The sequence below is a fragment of the Leguminivora glycinivorella genome, chromosome 1 (assembly GCF_023078275.1).
Source record: "Leguminivora glycinivorella isolate SPB_JAAS2020 chromosome 1, LegGlyc_1.1, whole genome shotgun sequence".
Taxonomy (NCBI): domain Eukaryota; kingdom Metazoa; phylum Arthropoda; class Insecta; order Lepidoptera; family Tortricidae; genus Leguminivora; species Leguminivora glycinivorella.
Window position 1 is genome coordinate 7336149 of NC_062971.1, and position 9362 is coordinate 7345510.

The 9362-nt window shown below is 37.5% G+C and overlaps 1 protein-coding gene across 1 annotated transcript in view; it reads right to left on the reverse strand.

Annotated features, from left to right (window-relative positions):
* The window catches only part of LOC125230080 (UDP-glucosyltransferase 2-like), a 31476-nt gene extending 22312 nt beyond the window's left edge, over window positions 1–9164 (reverse strand). Inside the window, exon 1 of the mRNA XM_048135087.1 lies at window positions 8786–9164. The gene's annotated coding sequence lies outside the window, so the exon portion shown is untranslated. The remainder of the gene's footprint in view (window positions 1–8785) is intronic.
* Window positions 9165–9362: the final 198 nt, after the last annotated feature.

Here is a 9362-nt window from a genome sequence, read left to right on the forward strand (position 1 = left end):
TCACTACGTTTGTTCAATACACGTACAATGTACGTGATCATGATGCATGCAACTGCGTCGAAATATCGGGAGCTCGACAAAAATCAAAAAGGTAATCACGGTCTATATCCCGGTCAATATAAGTCTAATGAAAATAACCGTGAATCATTCAAAACTCTTATGATTATAATATATGAAAATGTAATACATATTGTCTTCGGTTACCGCGATAGTTACTCATGAAATAAAACTATGGAAACGGATTAAATCGCGTATAATGAATTTAAAATACATCCCGACGTGGGACAGACGAAACGAAGTATTTCCACACGGGTGAAGGAACACATAGCGGATGTCAAGCACCGTCGGCAAAGGTCTGCAGTCTCTGAACATGTCATGGATAAAGTCAATCATGCTATAAAGTTTGACAAGCCTCTGGTTCTGGCTAAGGAGAAGCGATATATACCCAGAATGTTGCGAGAGGCCATTGAGATCAAGAAATATCCAAACTTTAATAGAGATGGCTTTACTTTACCACCGGCTTGGGATCCAGTAGTACATCTGATAATGGAACAAGCACGACGAAGGCTGTGAGGCATTTGTGTTGTATGGTGTTGGACTTTTGCAGTTTGTTCTTTGTCAATTTTGTGTAGATTAATTGGTTAATTATTTTTTAACATAGTAATGGTAATTTTTATTAATATTGTATAACTAGCTTTATTAATAGTGTGTGAACCTGCCTTAGAAATCTATATTATTTGTGGTCATGGTTCGTTAATATTTCTTCTATGTGGGTAGCTTTTGCACATTGTTATTTTTCCTCAGTCACCCGATGACCACGAACGCTGTAAAGAGTTCGAAACGTCGGGATGTATTTTAAATTCATTATACGCGATTTAATCCGTTTCCATAGTTTTATTTCATATTAAAATGTATTGTCCTATTGAATCCCCAGTCTTTGATTTTTGTCACATCAGCTTGGCACTGTGAGCTGTAGATTTTCGTGATATCCTTTGAAAACTCAAAAAAAAACACTCGATCAAGTCACGATGGTCTTAAGAGCAATAATAGTCTTTTGGCGCTTAAGTCGTTTATGGTAACTTCTGCATTTTTTTAAAAATCCAAAAATCGATTTAAAAAATAGTTATTTGTCATACAAGGGGGCAAAGTTGTATTTTAACGCCGAGTGTGGAATTGAAAAACGAGCAAGTGAAAGGATTCTATAGGTTCGAGAATAGAATCCTGAACTTAGCGAGTTTTTCAATACACGAGAAGTAAAATACATTTGCACCCGTGTGTAACACAAAACTTTTCCCCTCACTATAGCGAGGAAACTACAACGCAAAAAATGCGTTTATCACTGCTTCCAGTAGTTCTACAGGTGGTAAATCATCTTCATTACTAAATTCACCTACTTTTGTCAATTTTAAAGCAGTTGATTTGACTATTATTCAAGGTCAAATTACTTTACCCACTAGTGGATAAAATGAGTTTTTACCCGCTGGCATTAAAGGATAAAACACGTGTTTCCGAGCTAGTGAGGGGAAAAATTGTTTAACTGATCACTTGATGTGAATCGGTTGAGAATGACCTACCCCGAACCTACAAAATGCAAATAGGTTTAAACCGTAGACCTACGCCGTCGCTCGGGTCAATTACTGGTTTATAGAAAAGATGATTCTTTGATAGGGCCCCACTGCACACACACAGGTGTCGGTTTTAATACCTTAATAAAATGATCTTAACAATTATAATATATCTCACACGTCTAGCCTTGACAGTGATAAAGCCATGTTTAGTTGCTTATCAATCTTATCATATTGTATTTATCCTTGTGATACTATTAAAATGTCTTATTCTATGTATATATCGTTTGTTCTTAAAACGCCTTACGCATTTAACTCGTACCTAATCGTACTAAAATCATAATAAACAACAGAAAATCTCATCTTTTAGGGTTCCTTAGTCAACTAGGAACCCTTATAGTTTCGCCATGTCTGTCTGTCCGTCCATCCGTCCGTCCGTCCGTCCGTCCGCGGATAATCTCTGTAACCGTTAGCACTAGAAAGCTGAAATTTGGTACCAATATGTATATCAATCACGCCGACTCTTTCTGACTCTTGGAGACCATATACATCTCCAAGGAAAAAAGTAGATTAAGAGGGCATTCAACGAAAACGTCGTAATAATGTAAAATTGATAGTTTTAGTCGGCAAAATGCTACACTTTCCGTCATCTAAAAGACTTATTAAGTTCAGGATTCGATTAGGACATCTTCTTAACTTACATGTTGTGAGACTGGATTTTTAAAAACTAACTCACTTAATAAATTATGATTTTTTTTCTGGTGCATGTTTAGGAAAACCCGCGAAAAGTGCTGACTTAGTCCGTCTAATTTGTAAAATTTGGATAGTTTTGAATGCTTCAAGTGGTAAATTTGTATTATGTATATCCTGTACTACAATCATCTGAGACTATTTCTTTGTTATAAGGCTTTAGAATAGAGTAAATGAGGATATGATAAATCCAATTTGTTTCAGAAATCACCTCAGAATAAGTGTTAATTTCTTCGAAAACTTACGTGTTTTTGAAGTAGTTTTAATATAAAAATAATCTGCAACGCTTACTCAAACAGATTTTATGCAAAAGTTTTCTATTAATTGCAATTTAATATTTTTGACGATTTTTTAAAAATGCCTCCTTATTACCGGTTACGCGCGCTTGCGATGTCAGTACCGCGGCAGAGCTTGTAGAGGCAGGACGTATGTTAGTCCGCTCCGCACGCGGCTCGACGATCGCGAAGTTATTTTGTCATTGTGTGCGGCACCCGCCGTGTCCAAAACCGCACTTGTGTGCGTGTTTGGCTGTACTGTTGCATGTATACTGCGACCGAAAACTTTGATCCTTGGGTTGACGACTTTGGTAACTAACTAATTAACTTGACTAATATTTTTAGTAAGTATTATTTATTATTGAATATCATTTGAGGTTACTGACTCGTCTCAACAAAATCTTTGACAATAGATGGTACTCAGGATCTGATGATGAAGTCAGATGGTAGTCATGAGTTCTCATCAACCAGGTCTTGAAACCATTTCGTGTTTGGGCTCGTTTGATTCGCCTCAACAAGATCTTTGACAAGAGGTGATGGTACCCAGGATCTGATGATGAAGCCGGAAGGTAGTCATGAGTTCTCATCAACCAGGTCTTGAAACCATTTCGTGTTTGGGCTCGTTTGATTTGCCTCAACAAGATCTTTGACAAGAGGTGATGGTACCCAGGATCTGATGATGAAGCCGGAAGGTAGTCATGAGTTCTCATCAACCAGGTCTTGAAACCATTTCGTGTTTGGGCTCGTTTGGTTCGTCTCAACAAGATCTTTGACAAGAGATGGTACCCAGGGTCTGATGATGAAGCTGGAAGGTAGTCAAAAGAATTCATCAACCAGGTCTTGAAACCACTCCGTGTTTGGGCTCGTTTGGTTCGTCTCAACAAGATCTTTGACAAGAGATGGTACCCAGGATCTGATGGTGAAGCCGGAAGGTAGTCAAGAGTATTCAACAACCAGGTCTTGAAACTCTTCTGTGTTTGGGCTCGTTTGATTCGTCTCAACAAGATCTTTGACAAGAGATGGTACCCAGGATCTGATGATGAAGCTGGAAGGTAGTCAAGAGTATTCCACGACCAGGTCTTGTAACCACTTCGTGTTTGGGTTCGTTTGATTCGTCTCAACAAGATCTTTGACAAGAGATGGTAATCACTCTTTTATACTCTGGCGCATCCACTGTCTCAGTGTGTCAACAGTCAACTAAAGCAGGTAGGCGTAGCGTAGTGTTGTATTTCCTTACAAAAAACCAATACATAGATGTGGACCTTCCTGTGCTCCATGCAATTAAAACAACTTAATATTTAAAAACCGGCCGAGAGCGTGTCGGGTCACGCTCAGTGCCTACACTGAGCGTGGCCCGACACGCTCTCGGCCGGTTTTTAAAGCCGCGTTGGTAAATAGCCGCTCGGCTCTTCCGTAGTTTTCCATATTTTTCAAAAACTATAGAACCTATCAAGTTCAAAACAGTTTTCCTAGAAAGTTTATAAAGTTCTACTTTTGTGATTTTTAAATATTTTTTTAATATATGGTTAAAAAGTTAGAGGGGGGGGACACTTTTTTTCTTTAGGAGCGATTATTCGCGAAAATATTAATATTATCAAAAAACGATTTCAGTAATTCATTTTTAAATACCTATCCAACAATAAATCATACGTTAGGGTTGAAATGAAAAAAAAATCACTCCCTACTTTACGTGTAGGGGGTACCCTAATAAAACATTTTTTCCGCTTTTTATTTTTGCACTTTGTCGGCGTGACTGATATACATATTGGTACCAAATTTCAGCTCTCTAGTTCTAACGGTCACTGAGATTATCCGCGGACGGACGGACGGACGGAGGGACAGACAGACAGACATGGCGAAACTATAAGGGTTCCTAGTTGACTACGAAACCCTAAAAACACATTTTAAATATTAAACTTATATTGACCGGGATATAGACCGTGAATATAAGTCTAATGAAAATAACCGTGAATCATTCAAAACTCTTACATTTTAAATATAAAAAAAAACTACTTAAAATTAAAGAAAACCGATCTTAGTTCCATTATATACAGAGTGGGGCCTGTAACAAAGGCGAAGAATTGAACTGTAGGCTATTCTCCTTATACTGATCAACATTTATTCAGTGACTTTTAAAAATTATGAAGTCTTTAAATTTTTAATTTTTCATACAAAATAAATATTAGCTTCAATGTACGCCATTATTGTTGTCATTGACGTTGTCTGTCACACTTTAGACTTAACAGAATTCGCAATACATTACCTCTTAGAAAAACTTTCAAGGGTGATAAAAATCAAAATAAAAGTTATTTTTAAAAGTCGCCGAACAAATGTTGATCAGTATAAGTGCGTTTTCACATTATCCGATTCGATATCGGATGTCGGACCGATATCCCATACATTACAGGCGCCATCTTGGATTTTTTCTATTGAAATGCTTCCGACATCGGATATCGGATCGGATAGTGTGAAAACGGCTTAAGGAGAATAGCCTAGAGTTCAATTCTTCGCCTTTGTTACAGGCCCCACTCTGTATATGTACCTAGAAAACATCATCATCTTCCTTGCGTTATCCCGGCATTTGCCACGGCTCATGGGAGCCTGCGGTCCACTTTGACAACTAATCCCAAGATTTGGCGTAGGCACTAGTTTTTACGAAAGCGACTGCCATCTGACCTTTCAACCCAAAGGGTAAACTAGACCTTATTGGAATAAGTCCGGTTTCCTCACGATGTTTTCCTTCACCGAAAAGAACCTAGAAAACATATCATATACAAAATAAAATAAAACTAAGAAAACGGATTATATTCATTATACGCGATATAATCTGATTCCATAAATTTATTTCATGAGTAACTATCGCGGTGACAGAAGACAATATTATATACACAATTTATTATATTATAAAAGTTTTTTAATTTATTTCTTCCAAGGCTACACACGTTTTAATAAAAAAAACTGTGATAAGTTTAATAATTAAACTAAAAGGTCAAGTATTTATGCACGAAATCATGTATGCAAATATGTAATATATATGGTGGTGTTTTTACGCAAGTATCAATAATGGTTAGTCCGCAACGCCACTGACGGCGTGGCGGTACCGACCGTGAATGCTATCTCTTTCGCTCTAGCCGCACGTAAGGTTGGTTCGAAGAGGATCGCACGCTATGTCTGTACCGCAGGCTACAATCGTTATGCTTCTGGTTATAGTGTGCGTCTGCACACAGGCGCACGCCAGCGCCGCCGGCGTCGAAATGCGAGCAAGCAGATTTTTTGAAAGCGCTCTTAAGTATACATATATTTTTTTTTTCCTTTGCTTAAGACAACAAGAGTCTTTTACAACTCTAAAGTTATTTTAGTTATTCGGTTTTTTTCTTCATGTATAATTTTTTTAGATGTACTTTGACACTTAGAGACTCTATACATCTCTAACATCTCTTATTAATAATCATAATAGCTTTGTACTTTGTATAATTTCTTGTGTTAATATTTTTTTTTATGAATACTTTTGCTTATTAAATTGTATCTTGTTTTTTTTTTAATGCATGTTAAATATAAGATGTAATGTTTTGAAAAGAAGTGGCCCGCCGAGTTTCTTGCCGGTCCCATAGTGGATACCCTCCTCCAACTGAGGGGGGACTGAAATCTTCTCGAGGCTGAGGCGTGGGGTTAGAGCCGGCGTAGTTTTATTTGACGTTCATAAGCGCATTGTAATATGCCTACTTGGAAAATAAATATTTCATTTCATTTCATTTCGACAAAGTGCAAAAATAAAAAATGGAAAAAAATGTTTTATTAGGGTACCCCCCCCCCCTACATGTAAAGTGGGGGCTGATATTTTTTTTTTCAAACCAACCCCAACGTGTGATATATTGTTGGATAGGTATTTAAAAACCGGCCAAGAGCGTGTCGGGCCACGCTCAGTGTAGGGTTCCGTAGTTTTCCGTATTTTTCTCAAAAACTACTGAATCTATCAAGTTCAAAACAATTTTCCTAGAAAGTCTTTATAAAGTTCTACATTTGTGATTTTTTTCATATTTTTTAAACATATGGTTCAAAAGTTAGAGGGGGGGGACGCACTTTTTTTTCCTTTGGGAGCGATTATTTTCGAAAAGATTAATATTATCAAAAAACGATCTTAGGAAACCCTTATTCATATTTCAATACCTATCCAACAATATATCACACGTTGGGGTTAGAATGAAAAAAAATATCAGCCCCCACTTTACATGTAGGGGGGGTACCCTAATAAAACATTTTTTTCCATTTTTTATTTTTGCACTTTGTTGGCGTGATTGATATACATATTGGTACCAAATTTCAGCTTTCTAGTGCTAACGGTTACTGAGATTATCCGCGGACGGACGGACGGACGGACGGACGGACGGACGGACGGACGGACGGACGGACGGACGGACGGACGGACAGACAGACATGGCGAAACTATAAGGGTTCCTAGTTGACTACGGAACCCTAAAAATGAATAAGGGTTTACTAAGATCGTTTTTTGATAATATTAATATTTTCGGAAATAATCGCTCCTAAAGGAAAAAAAAGTGCGTCCCCCCCACTAACTTTTGAACCATATGGTTAAAAAATATGAAAAAAATCACAAAAGTAGAACTTTATAAAGACTTTCTAGGAAAATTGATTTGAACTTGATAGGTTCAGTAGTTTTTGAGAAAAATACGGAAAACTACGGAACCCTACACTAAGCGTGGCCCGACACGCTCTTGGCCGGTTTTTTTAAGTACCGGACAGGCGGACACAAATTAAAACTAGATGCCGATAAATCCTACCTACGATTGTTTTCATTGTATACTATCAATAAGTCTTTTCAAAATTAGAAGGGCATAAAACACAGGTCCTAGCCAACATCACAACTTCTTACGCTCCGTACGAGTAAGCGTATCTTAGAAATCGCTATCGCTTTTCTCTGTAGTGGCGCGACAGAACTAGACTGCGTTTAGATCGCCACGTAGCCTCAACGATCGTGATCGTGGCTATCGCTACGTCTCGACCGGCTGATACTACGAGTAAATAAACTAGCATCATGAGTACTTGGTACTCAATGAGTGCTAGCCAAGGTCGCGGTCGCATCGTAAACACGGAGCGAGATAAACGTGATTACTTAATATTAAAGTGATATTGACGGTCTATTCAAACTTTTAAAAAGCACGTAAGTTTAACTCTGACCGTTATTGCGCAGAAGTCAACGCCCCGTAGCCGAATGGTATTTCTGCGACGCGAAACGCCGCAGAAATGTAGTCTGGCTCTGTCGCGCCAATACACAAGAGCGATGGTCTCTTAGGAATTACAGGAAGCGAAAGGTACGCGTCTCCGTGCGTAGCTATAAGTATTATAGTGGTAGCTATCCCCTCCACATTTCACTCGGCGCTAAACTTACGGGCCGCCATAGATTAAATATAACAAGATCATACCATCCCATACATTAAAATGCGACCGCCTAAGACCGCGCTTACACTCCACCACACATAGATGGCGCCACAAAAAAAATGTCTTGTAGCTTTCGATTATACTTGTAGATGGCGTTAAGTGTCACTTTTGACATAGATTTACGGCTCGGAATTGACACTTAATGCCAATCTACAAATAATCGGTGGCAACAAGGCATTTTTTGTGGCGCCATCTATGTGTGGTGGAGTGTAAGCGCGTTCGTAGGCGGTCGCATTTTAATGTATGGGATGGTAGAATCGTCCCACGATAAGTTTGCAATGATTTTCACAGCCTCGCCAGTGCAGATGTTATTTTAAACGTCAAACTTTGATGAAATTATGACGTTTACTTAACCCTTGCAGAGGCGGGGCTATTAAAATCTATGCAGACTTATCGTGGGACGATTCTATGATCTTGCTTGTTATAAGTATTTAATTTATGGTGCCGCTACTTTGTATGTACATCGTATTTAAAGCTAATATTTTGTTACTAGGTACTTTGAAAAAAATCGTATCTTCTTCTGTCAATGAAAATACAATATTTAGTAACTATGTAGGGTATGCATGGAGTTTGAAATTTGACATAAGTAGGTAAAATTAGATAACAACAAAAGTTTGTTTAAATACGCTGGATACACTAGACAGTGGACGTAAATAATTAATGAACACTAATTACCTAGTATAATACCTACATGAAAATTGATTTTTCATTACTTCTGGTTCCACTTTAGTTACTTACGTTAAGTGTGCAATTTCCCGGGAACTTTTAATATCGTAAAATAACCTTAAGTAACTACTTCAGTTGTACAACTTTAATATTCACAAGTCAGCTTCAACATGTTATATATTCAATATACTTTTTGGTATATACCTGAAGCAGGGAAACTTTACATAATAATTATTCACAACCTAACAACTGTATGCCACAAGTACTGACTGGATACTTACATATTATGTAGCTGCTTGCTTCTCCTAGATAACGATAAACGGTTACACTCAGGTTCTGATTCTCTTTTTTCATCGAAATCAAATTCTACTATCTCGTCAATAAGGTATACGAATACGATGCCTATATTACTCGATTTTGATATTAGTTGTGAAATAACTATATATATTGTTTATCTAACTAGGATGTTTCATAAGATAAATCCTTGTCGCATACTTATAGTATTGAAAGTTTCAGATTCAATTTAAGTAATAACATAATATATTGGTCAAATGTAACGGTGCCAATGTGGAAATCATAAAAGTGAATGCAAACAAGGATCGAAACAGTCACACAACAATTTGAAACAAATTTATCTCACGCTGAAAAA